Here is a 20,812-nt window from a genome sequence, read left to right on the forward strand (position 1 = left end):
GGAGTGGGGCTGCCAGCCCGGTTGTGTCGCTGCAAGGCCGGAGGGGGCCCGGGGCCGTGCCAGCAGTCACCCTTTCCCGGCGGGGGGCACTTGACAGCAAATCGCTTAAAACGTTCATTTCCCGAGCGCCACGGGCAGAGACGACGTACCGGGAGAGACTGGCTTGGCGAGTTGCACAGACGGGGAGGGAGAAGATCAGTGCGTGACTGACAAACGTAATGAGTCAGGGGTCTTGACAAAGCCATGTCCTCTGTGATTGCAGAGAGAGCCTTGCCTTGTAATAAAATGTGGTGAACTGTACGGCACCGTGCTGTGAGGGGTGACTGAATGGAACTGTGCTTTAGAAATAACTCGAATCTCATGCGTTCTTGGGAGCTTTCCAGAGCTCCGAGGATGCTCTCTCCTGTGATCAGGTGACCCGCCTGCTGGCTGTGGGGAAGGCTGTGGATGTAGTCTACCTGGACTTCAGCAAGGCCTTTGACACTATTCCCCACAGCAAACTCCTGGCCAAGCTGTCAGCTCGTGGCTTGGACAGCAACACTCTGTGCTGGGTTAGGGTCTGGCTAGAAGGCTGAGCCCAGAGAGTGGTGGTGAATGGTACCACATCCAGCTGGCAGCCAGTCAGTAGTGGAGTCCCCCCAGGGATCAGTTTTGGGCCCTATCCTATTCAATATCTGTATTGATGATCTACGTGAGGGGATTGAGTCCACCATTAGTAAGTTTGCAGATGACACCAAGTTGGGAGCAGGTGTCGATCTGTTAGAGGGTAAAGGACTCTCCAGAGGGACCTTGACGGGCTGGACAAATAGGTGGAGTCCAACATGATGGCATTTAACAGATCCAAGTGCTGGGTGCTGCACTTTGGTCACAACAACCCCATGCAGTACTACAGGCTGTGGTCAGAGTGGCTGGAGAGCAGCCAGGCAGAAAAGGAACTGGGAGTACTGGTTGACAGCCGGCTGAACATGGGCCAGCAGTGTGCCCAGATGGCCAAGAAGGCCAATGGCATCCTGGCCTGCATCAGAAATAGTGTGGCCAGCAGAAGCAGGGAAGTCATTCTGACATTGCACTCAGCACTGGTTAGGCCACACCTTGAGTCCTGTGTCCAGTTCTGGGCCCCTCAATTTAAGAAAGATATTGAGACACTTGAACATGTCCAGAGAAGGGCAATGAGGCTGGAGAGAGGTCTTGGGTACAAGCCCTATGAGGAGAGGCTTAGGGAGCTGGGGTTGTTTAGCCTGGAGAAGAGGAGGCTCAGGGGAGACATTATTGCTCTCTACATCTACCTGAAAGGTGGTTGTACCCAGGTGGGAGTTGGTCTCTTCTCCCAGAGAAGAACCAGCACCAGAACAAGAGGACACAGTCTGAAGATGCACTAGGGGAAGTTTAGGCTCGAGGTGAGGAGAAAGTTCTTCACAAAGAGAGTAATTTGCCATGGGAATGGGCTGCCCAGGGAGGTGGTGGAGCCACCGTCCCTGGAGGTGTTCAAAAAAAGGATTGGACGTAGCACTTGAAGCCATGGTTTAGTTAGTCAGGAGGTGTTGGGTGATAGGTTGGACTTGATGATCTCTGATGTCTTTTCCAACCTTAGACAAGACTGTTTGCTAAACTGTACGTGCCTTGTACTGGGTGCTTGACTTGCAGACTGCTTATGTGCATCAGCACATTTCCACGCTCAATTCATTCCAGATGAGCACAGAGATGAACCTGCAGGACTTCTTGCTGGATGGCCAATCATTAATTACAAGGACTTAGCCCTTTTACTGTCTCATCAATGAAATCAGAGGGGATCCTTGGTAAGGCAGAAAATATATCTCCCAGTGACCAGGAAGGAGATAGAGATGGCAGTGATTGATCCTGCAGTCTCATCACGGATGCACACTTAGTGTATCTACTCATCATGTGCAGAGCACATCCAGCTACTTCAGGAGTGGCAGAAAGGAAGAAGCAGCAAGTTGCACCTTATGTAAAGATGCAAAGCGTAGGCATTTAAGTCTGAGGTGTTCCCATATTTCCATACCACAAGCAGTGGGAGCCAGTGTGAATCAGGGCAGGAGAGAGTAGAAGTTAGACTGTACACTCTTTCAAAGTATCTCTGATCATCAGCAGTGGGTGGACAAAGAAGGAATAGGAAAGGGGTGTTGTGTTGTTGGATTTTGAGGGGGACATAGCATTCGGTAATCAGCTTTCCTTTTTTCTCTTTTTTTTTTTTCCTTCCCCCCCCCCCCCCCAAGTTATGTACCGTTAAGCCTCATCAGGCTTATAGTGGAATGGAGGAAGGAGATCAAGTAAGTGTTTAATGGGCACTTTTGGTAGATAGCACGTATTGCTTTTCATGGCCAGAGAGAGTATTTTCTGCATCCATTACTGATAGGAGAGAGCCATTTAGCATGATATTCAGAAAAAGAGCTTTAGAATAGGAGTTACATTGTCACTGGAAAAAAATGTGGACAAGGTGAAATGCAAGCAAGAACTCAAGAGATTTCACATAGTCAAAGTCACTGCCTCTTTATCCCTTTATTTATACAGAGCGGGAGGAACAAGGCTTTCAAACTGAGCGATTCTCAAAGACTTTAATCTCTGGGTATGGGCATAGTGTGCAGGAGCCTCTCTCCATGCTTTGTTCCACCAGTAGCCATCAGAAGAGTTTAATGTAAACTGGGACACAATTAGTATTTAGCCCCTTGAATGCAGCTGTGCCTGGCTGAGGAAGGGATGAGGAAGTTAGGGAACAAACATGAAGGCTGCTAGCAGATTCATTTTGCATATTGTGGCATAACCAGATTTGTATTATCCTCATTGTCAGAAAGGCCTTTGGTATATTAAAAATGTGTGTCTTAAAAAAGACTTGAAAATAGATGCCCAGGTATATCAAGTGTTATATACAAGTCATTATTATTAAAGACAGAAGAATTATTATGCTCACTTAAATCAGCCTTTTGGAAGGTGCAGCTGAAAACCTGAGCTGCAGAGATGAGTGGCAAAAAGCCCTGTGAGTTAAGGTTGTTTAAGACAGGCATCATTAAGCAAAATTTCAAGGGAGGGAAATGATAGTTAAAAGCACCTATTTGCAAGGTATTGCAAATGCTATTTCTCAAGGACATAGGCAATATAAACTAAATCTTTACAATAAAGCTTTCAGAGGGTGAAGGACATTTTAAGCATAATAAGGCATGAGACCCTTCCTTTGAGTAATTGTGGATAATGAGGGACTGTAGACTGCAGACCACTAATTCTTGTGGGTAGAATTCAGTGCATGCACAAAATGGAGAGACCTGGGTTGAGGCAATCCCAGGCACAAATACAGGCTGGGCAGTGACTGGCTGGAAAGTAGCCCTGAGGAGAGAGGCTTGGGAGTGCTGGTGGACGAGAAGCTCAACATGAGCTCTCAGTGTGCACTTGCCGCCCACAAAGCCAATCAGATCTTGGGCTGCATCAAGAGAATTGTGGCCAGCAGGTCAAGGAAGGTGATTCTTCCCCTCTACTCAGCTCTGGTGAGACCCCACCTGGAGTACTGCATCCAGTTCTGGAGCCCCTATTACAAGAGGGATGTGGAGGTGCTGGAGCGTGTCCAGAGAAGGGCCACAAGGATGATCAGAGGGCTGGAGCACCTCTCCTATGAGGACAGGTTGAGAGAGTTTGGTCTGTTCAGTCTGGAGAAGAGGAGGCTCCGAGGTGACCTAATTGTGGCCTTCCAGTATCTGAAGGGGGCCTACAGGAAGGCTGGGGAGGGACTTCTCAGGATCTCAGGTAGTGCTAGGACTAGGGGGAATGGAATGAAGCTAGAGGTGGGGAGATTCAGGCTGGACGTGAGGAGGAAGTTCTTCACCATGAGAGTCGTGAAGCCCTGGAATGGGTTGTCCAGGGAGGCAGTTGGGGCGCTGTCCCTGGAGGTGTATAGAATAGAATAGAATAGAATAGAATAGAATAGAATAGAATAGAATAGAGTAGAATAGAATAGAATAGAATAGACCAGGTTGGAAGAGACTGGTTTAAGACTAGTCTGGACAAGGCTCTGGCCAGCCTGATCTAGTGTGGGGTGTCCCTGCCCATGGCAGGGGGGTTGAAACTAGATGATCCTTGTGGTCCCTTCCAACCCTGACTGATACTATGATACTATGATACATATGCATTTTAAATGGATAGACATCTCAACAGCAGATCAGGGTCAGAATTGCAACCATCATTCAAATAAAATTTTTGCTTGTCTCTTTTCTTTCAAAGCACTGGCAATAGAAAAGTTTCCAGGGCTGTAACTAGAAATGGGTGGACTGAAGACTTGAGAAATGCTCAAGACTTGCAGAGAATTTTAGGATGAAAATAGTTTGTCCTAGGGGTACTAGTCAGTGAGGTCACTCCCATGCAGATTTATATATTTATATATGTATCAATAGCAAAACCAGAGTTTCATATAGTGCATTCACTTCCACAGTCTCTCCATGAGTGCTAAACTGAGTGGAAACCTTGTGGTTTTGTGGCTTGGCACTTTGTAAAGGTGCCTTGTATACTAGGAGCAGAGTAGTGTGACCTGTCACTTCTAGGTGTAGGGCAAGAAAGGGCCTGGAAGTAGACTCTGTTCTCCTTGAGTCTTGCTTCAAACTCATATCCTGTTCTCTTTCAAATCCTTTCTGTTTCTCATTTTGTGGCACCTATGAGAAGTTAAAAGAGATATATTTGATCAACCTTGGGGGAGTCTTCTGTCCAGTGTAACTTCTGTACAGCACAACTCTGGTATACCAGCCACTCCTCCCAGTTTTGTATTATCTGAAAACTTAGCAGGAGTGCATTCTGCCTCACCGCCCAGGCCATTAATGAAGATGTTAACCAGTACTGGCCCCAGTAATGTATGAGATACATTACTAATCACTGCCTGTTCTCCAACTGGCCTTTGTATCACTGATCAGAACCTTTTGAGAGAAGCCATTCAGCTGACTTTCAGTTCACCTCATTGTCTGCTTACCTAATCTGTACTTCATCAATTTGTGAGGATGTTAGAGGAGACAGTTTTGAAAACCTTACTAGATAGAAGCCCCAAATCCACTACTATCCTTTCATCCATCAGGCTAGTTCACTGTAGAAGGCCATCAGGTTGGTCAGGCATAACTTTCCCTTTGTAATGATGTATGCTGACTATTCACAATCAGCTTCTTGCCCTTGAGGTGTCTGGCAATGCTTTCCAGAAAGATATGCTCCATCACCTTCCCAGACTGAGCTGAGGCTGACCAGCCTGTCATTACCCAGATTCTGCTTCTTGCCCTTCCTGAAGACAGGAGTGATACTTGCCTTCTTCCAGTTCTTCAGAATCTCCCTTGATCATCACAAACTCTCAAAAGTAATCAAGAATGACCTCACAGTGAAATCACCCAGCTCCCTTATCACTCATGGGTGCATCCCATCCAGGCCCATGGACTTGTGTGTATCTAGTTTGTTTAAATATTCCCTAGCTTGATCCTTCTCCAGAGGGTCATTTTTTCTTATTTCAAACTTACTAAAGAGCTTGGACCTGAAATTGCTGAAGGGCAGTTTTATCTGGAAAAAAACGAGGTGAAGAAAGCATTGAATATTGGTATTTTCTTTTGTCCCCAGGTCTTCTGTCCAATCTACTCACATATCCTGACCTGTTATCTCTCAGCTGGTTCCTTATTTATCCTAGGCAGAGCTCTGTGCATTTGTGCTGCTCTCTCCCCTTCTTGTTGCCCCAGCCTGTCATTCATGAGGAGGCTGTAGCCACCCATTGCAGCTCTCCAGTCATGTGAGCTTTACCACTTTTCTCTGTAATCCAAATAAGATTATAACTCTTCAACAGTGCACAGAGCTGTGGTTCCTCCTATGTTCTTCTCATGCCACGTGCATTAACTTACAGTTACTTTAAAGAGGCATCCAGCAATGTTGGTGCTCCAGAAGACGTATTAGAGCTTCATTCACTGTGCTGTCATATAGGCATTTTCATACCCTTGGGGTGGGCTTCTTTCTGCCCTGTTTTGTTAATTGTCTCCTGTTCACATCATCCCACACGCTGCTTGTTGTCCCCAGTCCACTGCTTCCTCATTTGATGTTGGTTAGCCACTCTGTCCTTATCATTCCTAGTTTAAAGCTCTCTCAATATGCTGGCCAGCCTATGGGTCTTTGACCCACTCAGGTGAATCCCGTCTCTTTCTAGCAGTTCTTTTTAGGGGGAAGAGAAGGTCTCTGATTATTAGAATATAGATTTTTGCACTTGTTTTCCTCTTTTTCATCTACCGAATCTTGAATTTTCTCCTCTTGATCAGATAAATTCAAGAAGATTAGGAGACTGCTTTCCAGATGTTTTCACAGTGTAATTTGAGAAAAAAGATTTGAAGCCATGTCTGTCATCATCCAGAATTACAGTGTTGTCTAAAATCAGACTCCTTCTGCTCTATTTTCAAAGACAAAACTGTCCTTTCCTAGGCAAGAGTTGAGAGAAGGATCAAGTCAGAGGGTGATGCCATTAGTTATTTCCGAGTCACCGAGAAAGGCAGGATGTCACACTCATCTTTGTCCTTGCCATTTCATGTTGGCTAACATAAGGGGTCACACCCTTGGCAGGCAGTTTGGTGGGTCTCACTCAGAAATGCCTAAATCTACTTGCTTGTTGCACAAAGACACAAGAATCCTGGACTCTCCCTTCTTGATTCAAAAGCTGGACCAACTGGTCAGGTAAGGACGTAGTGGCCAATGTTGTGATAGATAAGTTGACATTACAGAGTTCGATGTATCTGTGAATCTTGCCTCCAAAACAGTCTTTTTTTAATTCAAATAGGTCTTAAACCCCTAAAGGTTTTAAATTTAAATCTTAAACAAAGAGTTGGGATTTCTTTTTCTTAGCCTCATTGGAAAAGTTAAGAACATGTTTTCCAGAGTTTTATGGGGAGATATTTGTGTTTTTCAGATTATTGCTGATTGTTAAACTCTGCAATGCTACTTTGCACTCAGCTTCTAATATAAGAAGATGTCAGTGATACTAAATTTGTTCATGCACACCCCTGTTTTATTTTGTTATCACAGAACTATGCTTGCTGATAATGTAAAATATTAAAATAAACTTTCTAGAAGACATCTCTGCCATTCAGAAAGTCTAATGGAATAACAGAATTTCAGAGTGTTCCACTAGGGAACTGTGCACGCTATGCAAAGTTCATGGTAGATTTTAACAGGCTAATAAACCCCGATATAGATAGACTATAAATTGCTATGAAGAGAAGCAGAAGAAATTAATTTCTTGGCTCAGCTTATGGACCTTAAGTCCTAGAAAAAATATTTTCTAAGAAATGTGTCAGTTTTTAACAAAGAGTGCATGTTATACTTTAGGATTTTGGATTTTTTTTTGCTATTATTTTCTTCTTTTTTTCTGGCCAAACTGAATAAAATATATTAAGTGAGGATAAAGAAAGAAAACTGTTCATGTGCCCTTCAAATATCCTGTGTGTTCCTTCATGAAAGCATAAGCCAGAGCTGAGACAGTCCTGGAATGAGACAGAATAAAAATTCACTGTACCTCCTCACAGTCTTTATTTCTCTCTTCTTCCACATGCAGGGGAAGCACACTTCACCACCATATCTGCAGGAGTTTGTAGGAGATAATTTTAGTCTCATATAAATCATGAAGGCAGTGTTCTCAAAACTGTTATTGCAGAAGACACCAGTAACAAACTCAACTGGGAGCAATTACCTACAGGCATGCCATGGACTTTTCAAACCTTTCCAGTAACTGATATTGTAAGGTGAATTAATCTCTCTTTTGTCTTCCCAGTAAGTATCAACTAGTGTAAAAGAAGACCCTCTGTTTTCCAGCTCATGACAGTAATTGTTTCCTGCTTGATTTGTTTGCTGTGGGAATTAATACTCAAAATACTCCATGAAACACTTGTGTTCACACTTGTCACAGGCAGCACTGGAAAAATGATGTGGAGATGGACACACAGCAGTGGAAGTATTGTGGCTATAATTTCAAATGGGAGGGACATGTCTCCCTGAAATGCAGGGTAAGGGAACTTAAGTCCCAAGGAGAACTTCTGATTTTGTTGCTCAGATTCCCTTTAGTATTTTAGAATACCTGCTCTACAGAAATCCTTGGTTTTAAATTCAACCCAGTGCTGCTAGACATTGTCTCAATAGAGTACTTTACACAGAATGCTTATGTCTCCTGAGCTTCAGTTTAGATTTATGACAGAAAACACAGCACTTCCTTTTATGAACTTGCTTACTTGCATTTGTCCTTGTCATGTCTTTGACAAATGTTCAATATTGCATCTTACAAGTATTCTGTCTCAATATAAAGCACCAAAGGAAGACACTTAGATACCTTCACCTTTCTTGCCTTAGGAAGCAGAACTATGTTGTGGTGATCATGGTGAACTATGTTGTGGCTTTATAGTTCATGGGCTGAAGAAAGAGGTAAAGTGTTGCAACGTTTTTCCCACACCAATCCATTTGAATGATGAGCTCAGTGAAAAGAGACATTGCAGGAGGACAGAGCTTTCCTGGCTGATTTTTATTGGAGAGGTGTACCTGCTTAACTTCTTTGAAGCAAGTACTAAAGACAAATTATAAACAGGTTGTAATCTTACGTTATTCCTATTCTATTCTATTCTATTCTATTCTATTCTATTCTATTCTATTCTATTCTATTCTATTCTATTCTATTCTATTCTATTCTATTCTATTCTATTCTATTCTATTCTATGAGGTTTCAGTGGAAGATGATGTGTTGTTGCATTCATAGTGCCACAAGGTAGTTGTGTTATGAATATGTGCAAGCATACCTAGACTGTGCTCCATGATTTATTAAGACTCTTTATCAAATGAACAACAGTCAACAAACTACACAACTTACCTGAGTCAATTTTCACATTTGTGTAGGAGGGATAATAGTACTACTTACAACAGGATGAAATATAGTAAGTATATATTTTGGTTTTTTAGCAACATAGGCACTAAAATTGCAAAGAAACACTATTTCTGATTTATCTGGTTTATATTCTGTCTTCCTTGGTTTTCTATTTTCTGTTTAAATAGCCTACAGTTACTAAAAAAAGAGCATAGGAGATGGCTCATTTCAAAAGAACCACAACAGTAGAAAGAAATCAACTTCCAAGTCAAGATTTCACACTTATCTGTGTAATAAGCACTTGTTATTTCTCATCAGGTAGTGACTGCATAAGCTAATTTGCAGTAGGAGGTGACATATAGGAAGATGACCTTTAATTTTTCACCAAGATTCTGGATGCTAGCAGACACTGGCAATAGGAAGGTGTCCTGTTGAGGTACACTGACTTGAAGTGAAAGAAAAAAAAAAAATTCCCTCTGCCCACCCCCTTGCTTTGGATTGTAGAAATGACTGTTTATGGAGAGCTCCATAATTTCAGCTGTTTAAGAATATCTTTTCTTTCTTTGATTTCTCCCTTCTATGACAACTATGTAATCTATTGAGTTGATGTCTCTTGTAACCTCTGAAGTATGACTCTGCTGCTGTCTTTGCCTGGAAGGATTAGTAGAGTGAAGTAGCACGTGAATTTCACCTGAGGTAAATGAAAGCATATATGGGGAATGCAATGCAAAGTTGTGTGACAGATGACTGAAAGTGTAGTTCTCATAGTTAGATTTGTTATTTTTTTAATGGTTTAATGTACTTGAGGTGCTGCAGCCACGTCAGGGCCCACAAGTTTGTTAGGTTGTACAATAACCATAATAGTTGATACTGCTACGATATAGTGATAGTGAATGATACAGGAGATGGAGGAGAGAGGCACATTTTGACAGAATTTTTACTTCAGCAGTACTTCAGAAGGAGTTTGGGATATTTCTATTACTAAAGGATCATCTGCCCTAGTAAAAGAGAAAAATGAATTAATGACTTAGGTGTTCATTAATGTTTCAGTGAATCTGATATAAAAGGAAGCTTTAGCCTTCTAGAATACACTGCCACTGAATTCCTGTTGTTTTATTTCAAAATAATATCCTGTCGTTTCTCACTTTCAGTTGAAGTGTTTATATATTGTCAGATAATTTCTTGGTTCTCGCTTGGAAGCTAGTACGTTTTACTGAGGAACTGAAGCATCCATTACCTCTTTTATGTATCTCAGAAGGGTATTGTGAAGTTCAATTAACATTTGATAAGTGTTCTGCAATCCTCAGATGACACATACAGTGGAAACATGTAAAATGGTTGTTATCCATCGAATGCACAGTATTTCTTGCATATATATCTTTCATCAAGTGACTCTTGGGTGGAAGGACACTTGAACTTGTGCAATGGTGCTGGCCTGTCCTGAAGGGACAAAGCCTCAAAAATGCCCTGAAGCAGACAATGGAGCAGGAGCCTGGTTTTTTCAGGAGGTTGCCCACGTTGCCCAGGCTTGTCTGAACATGCCCTGGGGTCCAAGTGGGCCAGGTGTGTGTGCCTTTGGCCATGTTTGGAGAAAACTGATTCTATAGGTTAAACTACCAGGTTTCTAGCTCTTAATCCTTGTTGCCACTGGCCAACATTGCTTTGGAAAATCTATAAATACTAGCCCAAAGAATGAGTGCCTTGCCTTGCCTTGTCCAAGATCTGGGAAAAGCCACAAGGCTTAACCCTGGAAGCTCGAGAAGTGAAGCTTCACTTGCCTTGCAATTTGGAATCCAAGCTGTACCTCAGTTTACCCAGAAAGATGCAAGTGCCCCTTGCAGTAACATGTGTAAAGCCCAGGAGCAGACTGATGTGTCTTGCTGGGTCAAGAGACAAACCATGGAGGAGCCAAGACCCCAGGACAGTTTTGTGTTATTGGAAGAAGCAATAAGAACCTCTGAGAAGACTGCAGCTGGAAGAACCTTTCCAGAGCAGGCAAAGCTACAAAACTGACAAGCCCTGCAAGACTTGGCAGGAACCACTTTTCTACAAAGCTCTCATCAATCAAGCCTTTGGAGATAAACCCTGTATGTGCCTCAGCAACAAGCCAACAGAGAGTGAAACTGTGTTCCGGCAGCTTTCACCTGTTTGGCGCCATTTTGGTTTTGTTTAAATCCCCGCACATGCCGCGTGGTACCATGATCTATGGATTATAAACCTTGTGGCTGAGTGTAGTGGACTAAAGTGATCTGCAGTGAGTAATCTACAAAATTTGATTTTTATTAGCATCTGTTAAAAGGTCTGTTGTGCTACAGAGTTCTAGAGCTCCCCCTTGGCGTGGGCAAAGCCGGCACGTTGCCAATGTTATTCTGTTTTGTCTTTACAGTTTAAATTACTGATTGTTGTTTCTGGGTTTTTTTTTGCTAATATTGTTTAAATTGTTACATGTTCCTGCTGGTGAGGTATCTGTTCCATAACTGAATATTTTGAATCACTAAATAGGTTTCATTAATATTTCCAGTGGGATTTTTGTATTAATAAACTTATTCATATTGTTTATTAATTGTTCCACCTATTAAATATTAATACATCCATACATTCATAACATGGCCACATAGCACTAGGAGGTGTGAGATGTTTTTTGCTCATTGAAGATGCTCACAATTGAAAAGCTACTGACAAATTATTGTTCAAGACTTTATTTATATAAAAATCTTAATGCTTCTCAGTCCTGCAACTCATAAGAACCTATGAAGTCAGTGTGAAAAGAAGCACAAGGGAAAGGAAGTCTAGAAGCCAGGAACTATGATCCTGCCATTTGTGACTGCCTTTGCAGTCCCTGTACCACTTCTAAGGTCAAGTAGAGTGAGCATAGTAATTAGAACATGTATTCAGAGTTCAGATAATCATTATAAGTTTGCCCTTTGATATGGCAGATTGTGGGAGGATGAATTTGAAGTTTCATTAGCCCTAGAATGAATCATTTGCACAGAAGAAATGCTGAAGTCAGTCTGCCCTCTCTGAATGAATTAATTTTTTTTCATATAAAAATATAGTGAAGCTAGTTTCAGAGCACCCTGTGATTCATGCTTTCCAGTAGACCACTTGATCGGTCAGGTGGCCATTCTGATAGAGCTTTTGGAACGTAAGCACTCAGGAGAGCATTGTACCATCAAATACTGTTTGGGGTTGGAGCATAAGCACAAAATAAAATGTAAGCAAATACCTACAATCTTCAACTGTAATGTAGAAGAGTTAATGGCAACTGAGGATCTGGATGTAATAAATAACTCAGCAAGCCAGTGAACATAGTTATTTCCTTCTAGATCCTACTAGGGAAGTTTTTCTTTGTGTTTAGGTATTGTGACAGCAACTTCCATTATCACTTTTCTTATGGCACCTGCTGTTACTCCAGCCACAATGTGACTTCCTGAGGAAGCTTCTGTCTCACTGTCTTCTGTTTGCCTGCTGGACTGTGCTGGACCGTGCTGGACTACAGCACTGTTAACACAAGTGCCTTCCTTAAGTTCCCAAATGTAATTAAAATGAATGTGGACTTCAGTTTCATTAATTTCCATGTGATAATTTGTCCATGAGAACATGTCATGACCTATATTATGCTGGGATAAACTGACATACTGAAATAAGTTTTGTTGATTAAATCTCAGTTTTTCAGGTTACGGCAATAGGAGTTTGACTTCAGTTTATTTCTTTCCTTCCATTACATTGTAAGGCAAAAAAGAACAATTTTTTTGCTCTATATGGTATAAATTGAGGCAAGTTTGCAGGATGCAGTGGACTTGTGTCTTTTCAAGATACATGCTTCTGTAATCTTTTTAATTAATTTTGCTTATTTTTTCTTGTAAGCTTGTGGTATAAAAAAGTACAAACTTCGTTTGAGATAGAAAATGTCCCTTGTTGTCACAGTCCTAGAGAGGGAGAAAGGGTTGCAGATGAGCTGCAAGAAGTGAGTGGGAGTGGTTTGGGTTTTACAATCTCTGTGGATTTGAGAAAGGAATGGAGGAGAAAAGACTAGCTGGCCTGATACAATTTACTGATAAAAGGATTTGCTTTCTAGTCCTGTCTGCTTCCAGGGACTAGTGCATACACAAAGGGATTGAACTATGGACTGGGGCTGGGCACTTTCCCTGTCTGGTTCCTTAGCAGATAGTTCCTTGCTGCTGGATCTGTCCACACACATTCAGATTCCCAGCTGTGTCCTTACTGCATTAGGTGCCTACTGTACCACATGCCTCTTCTGGCAGGTACAATTTGTGGGTGCTAGGACCAGTTCCTCACTCGGTACATATTGATTTATATTTTCCTTGCAGATGATGAAGTTAACATATCATATACTGACATAGTTAATGTGTCACATATTGACATGCTTCTGCAGAGCTCAGAGATTTGAAGATTCAAGGCTGTGTTTCCTTGTGAAACCCAGAATCACAGAATCAACCAGGTTAGAAGAGACCTCCAAAGATCATGAAGTCCAACTGATCACCCTACCCTAACTAATCAACTAGACCATGGCACTAAGTGCCTCATCCAATCTTTTCTTAAACACCTCCAGGGACACTGATCCCACCACCTCCCTGGGCAGCCCATTCCAATAGGCAATCACTCTTTCTGACAAACTGGAATAAATTTGCTTTAGCAGCATCCTTCAGTGTAGAAAACTAGAAATGTTATTTTCACTGTATAGTATTACAAATATTTTTATCAAACAAATCTGTATTGTGATTTCAATCTTAAAAAGAAAAAAGGGAGGTCCTCCACTCTCATTAAGTCTCACAGAGGAGACATTTTGCATCAATTTATAGGCAAAGAGAAAAAAAAAGAATGTACTTAAGGCCATAGAAGCTCACAATCTGCTCACTACAACTTGGCTTTCTGAGGAATGGTTCATTTTGCCTTCTTCAGTATAATAATAAAAAACCTGAAGGCACATAAAATAATGCCCAAGAGAGCTTGTGTTTGCCATTTATGGATTCCAGATCTACATACAGTGTGAGAATATAAAGATGTAAAGATGTTAGCTTGCATCCCGACTGATAGTGATCAATAGCAGGTGCTGTTTGGAACAGGATAGTAGCAGGGCAAGCGTGAAACAGTTCATCCTTAGATTTTCTTGTGTTTTCAACAAGTTTTCACTTGAGGACTTCAGAGACAAGGGAGGATATATTTGCATTTGCTAAGACATGACATTTTTTTGTTGGAATTCATCCAACCAGCTTTGAGCCAATGCAACTCCTTACCATCTCTGTCATTCAGTAGTTTTTGACAATCCACTATGTGAGAATTATGTTCTCTTCTTCATTTTGAACCAGGTACCTGCTAGATGTACTGAGATCTTTCAAAAAGAGATTGTGGATAATTGCTCCCTAGTCACTGTTGCAATGCCAGTTATGAATGCATATATTTCTTAGTCGTCTTTTAAAAAATCTGCATTTCCCCTACATAGAAGACTTTTTGTTATAAATATGATAGTAATAAGATGTAATAATCTAGGAGGATCTGTCAATGAGACTTCCCTAGATTCCATTTGTAACTTTGCTGGTTATTTTTCCCTAGACAATTAAGTATGGTATGTGGCAATAACGCTATTTTCTACTGTCTGAGAGCAGCCTAGACCTACCTTTATCCTTACATTTGCAACAGAAATCCACTGCCAGCTGTAAATAACAACAGAATTGAATTGTAGGCATTTTGTGTTTAGCCCTCTCTTGTCTGAAAGACATTGACACTCATCTATACTTAATGTGAGGTTTCCAAATATCAGTGTCACTTTCCCTGCCAATGCATCATAATTACCAGTAGGCAACACAATTAAGGATGGAGTTCAATGATTTTCAAAGACATAATACTGTAATGTTAGATATACAGACATTTTCTGCAGCAATTCCTGTCTTCTTGTATGATCATCTGCTTGTTTTGGCCACTCTTTGCTATCTACTACATAATCATCCTTAACAGTGACGTGCTGACCTCTAAGTGGCTTTTTTGATTAATTGGGTGTTGTATTGCTGCCAAATCTGTGCTTAAGTAGTTGCATTGGAACAATGTGAGTGTTTCTCTTACTCGTTTTGGCTCTGATTTGCACGAGACTAACAACATCTTTTGTCAAGGTGTGTAAATAGCTTTTTTCAAGTACTGTAGGGCAGGACTACAATGCATTCTTCTTGTAATGATTAGATGTCAGTTGTGAATTTATGAACCTTTTTGTATAACTGGGCAGCACTGCAGATACAAAGATTATGCATTTGATTGGATAGTTTTGGCCTTAAAGTGCTCAGGCTGTCACGTACAGGCTGGAAGAAATTCACACTTTTTGGACTGATTCACGGGTATCAGGCTGAACTGCTGCCATGCAAGGCCTCCAGGATGTAGGAGGTTCCTCAGTGCTGGTATGCAGACAAGTACACTGACCATCTAGTTTACCTCACCAAACTTTACACATACGTCTAGTACTATCTTTGGGAAAAGTTCCTGAAGTGGAAATATATTTCTCCTGTTAATAATTCATGCATTCAGAGAAGTATAGAACCATACAATCAATAAAGTTGGAAAAGACCTCAGAGATCATCAAGTCCAACCTATCACCCAACACCTCCTGACTAACTAAACCATGGCTTCAAGAGCCACGTCCAATCCCCTCTTGAACACCTCCAGGGACAGTGACTCCACCACTTTCCTGGGCAGCCCATTCCAATGGCCAATAACTCTTTCTGTGAAGAACTTTCTCCTCAAAGTAGTTGCGTTTGTTTGCAAAAGCTGCACCTACTTTTTGCTCATCATTGTCTTTTACCACATCAAAACTGAGTGAACATGCTAGGTATGTCTGCATCTGCTCTTACAATAAGAAAACTATTGTGACAAGATGTGCAAAGCCAGAGAGCCTTGAAATTATAAAGAATGCTTTTGGCAAAGAAAAGCAAGTGCAAAAATGGAAAAGCAAGCTCTTAATTTTTTTAGGAAAAAATAATTAATGTTTCTTTTTCTTTTTCTTTTTCTTTTTCTTTTTCTTTTTCTTTTTCTTTTTCTTTTTCTTTTTCTTTTTCTTTTTCTTTTTCTTTTTCTTTTTCTTTTTCTTTTTCTTTTTCTTTTTCTTTCTCTTTTTCTTTTTCTTTTTCTTTTTCTTTTTCTTTTTCTTTTTCTTTTTCTTCTTCTTTTTCTTCTTCTTCTTCTTTTTCTTTTTCTTTTTCTTCTTCTTCTTCTACTTCTTCTTTTTCTTCTTCTTCTTCTCCTTTTCCTTTTCCTTTTCCTTTTCCTTTTCCTTTTCCTTTTCCTTTTCCTTTTCCTTTTCCTTTTCCTTTTCCTTTTCCTTTTCCTTTTCCTTTTCCTTTCTTTTTCTTTCTCTTTCTCTTTCTCTTTCTCTTTCTCTTTCTCTTTCTCTTTCTCTTTCTCTTTCTCTTTCTCTTTCTCTTTCTCTTTCTCTTTCTCTTTCTCTTTCTCTTTCTCTTTCTCTTTCTCTTTCTCTTTCTTTTTCTTTTTCTTTTTCTTTTTCTTTTTCTTTTTCTTTTTCTGCTTTTGCTTTTGCTTTTGCTTTTATTTCTTTTCCCCTGCCTCACAGCTTGAGGAAAACTGGTTTAGGACTGCTAGTGTTACCTCATTTGGTTTCTCCTCAGGAAGAGAATGCTGTTTACTGCACGAGTGAAAACCCAGTGATGGATTAATTTTTGGTGTTATTTGAATTACTCCCACGTTTGGAGAAAAAAATCAAATCTGTCAGCATGCTTTATGAATGTTAAGAAAGCTGTGACCTTAGTGTATGAATCCTGATTTGCAATTCAGCCAGAGAGGTACCCATGCGTTCACCTCCTATTTAAATGACATGCTTTAGGCTAATTAAATCATCTAAAAATAAACAAAATACACATTTTGTTTTAGGTAGTTGTATTCTTTAGACATTTAAACCAATTCTAGCAGGTGTAACCGTAGCATTTATTGTCAGATAATATAGGGAATAATACATGACAACCACTAGGGACGTAAGATATAAGTAGCAGTGTTAGCATTATGAGTATCTGTTTCAAGTGGTTCATGTCAGCAAAGATTTAGTTAAGTTGAAAATTAGAAGGTGAGTTAGGGATTTTCACCATGAAGAATATTGGTAGAACTAGCTTGACTGCAAAGAATGCACTGGATATATTTTATCTTATTTCGCTAAAACAGTATCCAGTCACTTTATATACATTAACATGAATTTATATTAGTGATTAAGATAATAAAAAAATAGTCCTTTGCCAAGGTGGTGCCCCTCTGGCACTGAACTCATATACATGCTGAGTAGCCCACATACTTCAGAAACTTTCTGAAACTTTCCTCTGATATTAGGCAAAATTTTGTACCTTAGTGGGTTGCCTTTAAATATGACTCTTGACTTCTGGTTTTTAGCAGTATTTTTTTCCTCTCACATTTAATTTTTTCCATTTGGTATTCACATAACTACCAATGATTTGCATTTTAACTGCTAATCAGCATATTGTTAAGTAGTCAGAAACAACTATAGTGAAGATACTCCTTTGGAGACTGTGAATACATAAGCCTCGCTTTCTCCCAAATCTGATGGCTACAGATTGTGTCTGTGTGTTATTCAGAGTCTCAAGTTATTCAGGTAGGCTTCCAACCTTTAGAGGTGGAATTCACCTCTATCAATCATTTTAGTAGCCAAATAATCAGAATAATTGATTTTTTTTTTCTATTTACTATGCTAAGATTCTTGCTTCAGCTCTCCCTGTTCTGTAGATTTTTGTCAAATATAGAAAGATTAAGGGAGGAAGTTTGGTTTTGTTCTGAAGGTGCTATTCTTGTTTTATGGGTTTGTTTTATATTGTAATAGCTGAGCTCTTTTTAAACTGCAAAACCTATGAGTAAGTTAGCATATGCTGAAGCTGAGGCAATATAATGGGTCATTACCCTGTCTCATGCTTTGAGGACTGTTGTGTCACAGGCAAGACAGCACAACTCACTAACTGGGACAATTCTCTGGCCTGATGTGGGCCTTGGAGGCAGCTAACACGTGCTTAGGGAAATCATGAGATCTTTGGCACTGGAGAGCTTTAAAAAGGCCTACCTGTGGGCTCACCTGTCATTCAACAACAGCTAGTCCTGATTGAGAAGGCATGGAATAGATGACTTTTCATTTTTAGGGTCCTTCTTGGTTTAATAAATTTTTGCTCTATGAAGTCATTCTGAGTAGTGTTCTTCATGATTTCTAGTTTAATTTTGTTCAAAACCAGAAGTGAAAGTAGAATGTCTTGACAACTTTTGACTCAAATTCTTAATTATCTCATGGGATGCCTAAAGGTTTTGTTATGTGAAGTCTGCCGTGCACAGTGAAGAGAAGATTGAGAAGGAAAAGAAAAAGGATAAGACTCAATAAGTAGACTTGCTGACAGTTCAGTCTTTCCAAAGATTTCAGTCTAAGATTTAATAGAGAACAGCATGGACCTGGTTCTGGTACCAGGGGAAGGAATTGTCAGGTGGGCAAAAATTTGAAAAGAGTTAAACCTAACATTGTGACACCTGCAATCTGCTCATCGGTACATGAATGACAAGCACTGATTGCATGTCCCACGCTTTATGAAATTTGAACAGTGAACTAACATATGTCATGTCTGACAGTGTTTAAACAAAGATAAGAAATTAATAACTAGGCCCAGTATTGCATTTCTTCTGTGCACGTGAAGCCCTATGAGATCAAATTGCTCTCTCCTGATTAACTGAACTGATTGTAAGTAATGGATGAGGGCATTGAGTCGATCATCAGTAAATTTGCGGATGACACCAAGCTGGGGACAGGAGTTGGTCTGCTGGAGGGTAGAGAGGCTCTGCAGAGGGACCTCGACAGGCTGGATAGATGGGCAGAGTCCAACGGCGTGAGATTTAACACATCCAAGTGCCGGGTTCTGCACATCGGCCACAGCAACCCCATGCAGTGCTACAGGCTGGGGTCAGAGTGACTGAAGAGTGGCCAGGCAGAGAGGGACCTAGGGGTAGTGGTCGATGGTAGGCTGAACATGAGCCTGCAGTATGCCCAGGCAGCCAGGAGGGCCAATGGCATCCTGGCCTGCATCAAGAACAGTGTGGCCAGCAGGAGCAGGGAGGTCATTCTGCCCCTGTACACTGCACTGCTTAGGCCACACCTCGAGTCCTGTGTCCAGTTCTGGGCCCCTCAGTTTAGGAAGGATGTTGACTTGCTGGAGCATGTCCAGAGAAGGGCAACAAAGTTGGTGAGGGGCTTGGAACACAAGCCCTATGAGGAGAGACTGAGGGAGCTGGGGTTGCTTAGCCTGGAGAAGAGGAGACTCAGGGGTGACCTTATTGCTCTTTACAACTACTTGAAGGGAGGTTGTAAACAGGCAGAGGTTGGTCTCTTCTCCCAGGCAGCCAGCACCAGAACAAGAGGACACAGTCTCAAGCTGCGCCAGAGGAGGTTCAGGTTGGATATTAGGAGGAAGTTCTACACAGAGAGAGTGATTGCCCATTGGAATGGGCTGCCCGAGGAGGTGGTGGAGTCACCATCACTGGAGGTGTTCAGGAGGAGACTTGGTGGGATGCTTGGTTGCATGGTTTAGTGGATTATGTGGTGTTGGATGATAGGTTGAACACGATGCTCTTGAAGGTCTCTTCCAACCTGGTTTATTCTGGTTCTGGTTCTGGTTCTAGTCCATGACAATACTTGATAACCTTACTCTGTATTAATTATGTTAACTGTAGAAAGTATGCTAATACTCTTGGAAATGATGACATTCTTTCTCTTAACTTTTGGTCTAAAAACTTCACAAAACAACACAAGTTGAGTGATAGCTGCATCTGTGAAGTGTAAGACATGAATACAAAGGGAAGGAGGTTTACTCTACAGTATTGTAAGGCTGGAAGGAACCTTGGGAACATATTTAGTTCATCCCCAGTCCTAAGACAGAACTAAATATGCAAAAGACACTTCTGACGTGTTTAAGTACCCTTTTCTAAAATCTCCAGTGATGCAATGCTTTGCTTGAGGTCATGTGGAAGGTCCACAATTGAGCACAGGCTAGATATAGATACTTCTAATATTCCAGTCTTCAAACAGAGTCTCTGTATGTTTCTCTAAGAGTGTTGTATTTTAAATACTGTACAGAATTGCAGAACAGGAAAAATTCTCCATAATCAGCCAATTTGTACTAGCAACTATAGATAATTTTAAGCAAAAGATGACTTAGGTATAGGGAAAGATTAATTGCAAACTTGTTTAGTTTCTGAGAAGACAAAATCACTCCTGTTGATACATATTTTATGGAACTACATTTCAAATCACAGAATTTTTAGGGTTGAAAGGGACCTCAAGGATGCTCTAGTTATGGGGAAACAGTGCATGAGAAGTGAAGCTTACGGAAATGTACTGACGATACAAAGCTGGGCCAAACACACACAAAAAATAAAAATCAAAAAAGAAGAATATCATACAATATCACCACAGTATCATAGTATCACCAATGCAGAGGATTTTGGTTGACAGTGAAGGTTCTAGTACTAGAACTAAGAGAGTTTAATTATAGAAAATACAGTGTCATGGATTTAGGAGCAAATAAAGTGTTTTTCTTTGACAAGCTTAGAATTAATCAGTTGGAAATTACAGAGCAAGAGAAAGACCCAGCTATACTGTTTAGTCATGGGGTTGCTATTAATTAACAATGTCCTGCATTAATAAAACCCAACTGCTGTTTTGTGAAGTATTAGCATACATACGGGAAAATGTTCAATCCTTTTAAAATCGCTGTGAAATTCCTCAGGATACTGTATTCACATTGGCTGACCTGTTCAGGAAAGAGGACCTCACAAGGCCTTGCTGAGAGAGACTCCTAGGGTGAGGAGAAGGAGAAGTGAAGATGCTTTTTGAGAAGAGAGTAGAAGTTGGCTGATTTAAACTGACAAAAGGCAAGCTGTGAGAGGATATGATTTCTGTCTGAAAATGTATGG

The 20,812-nt window shown here is 40.8% G+C and overlaps 1 protein-coding gene across 1 annotated transcript in view; it reads left to right on the plus strand.

Annotated features, from left to right (window-relative positions):
- The window catches only part of RGS17 (regulator of G protein signaling 17), a 463,053-nt gene that overhangs the window by 483 nt on the left and 441,758 nt on the right, over positions 1-20,812 (plus strand). The window lies entirely within an intron of this gene.

This window comes from Melanerpes formicivorus, unplaced genomic scaffold (assembly GCF_026170545.1).
Source record: "Melanerpes formicivorus ecotype bairdi unplaced genomic scaffold, bMelFor1.0.p_v2 SCAF_2, whole genome shotgun sequence".
Lineage (NCBI taxonomy): Eukaryota > Metazoa > Chordata > Aves > Piciformes > Picidae > Melanerpes > Melanerpes formicivorus.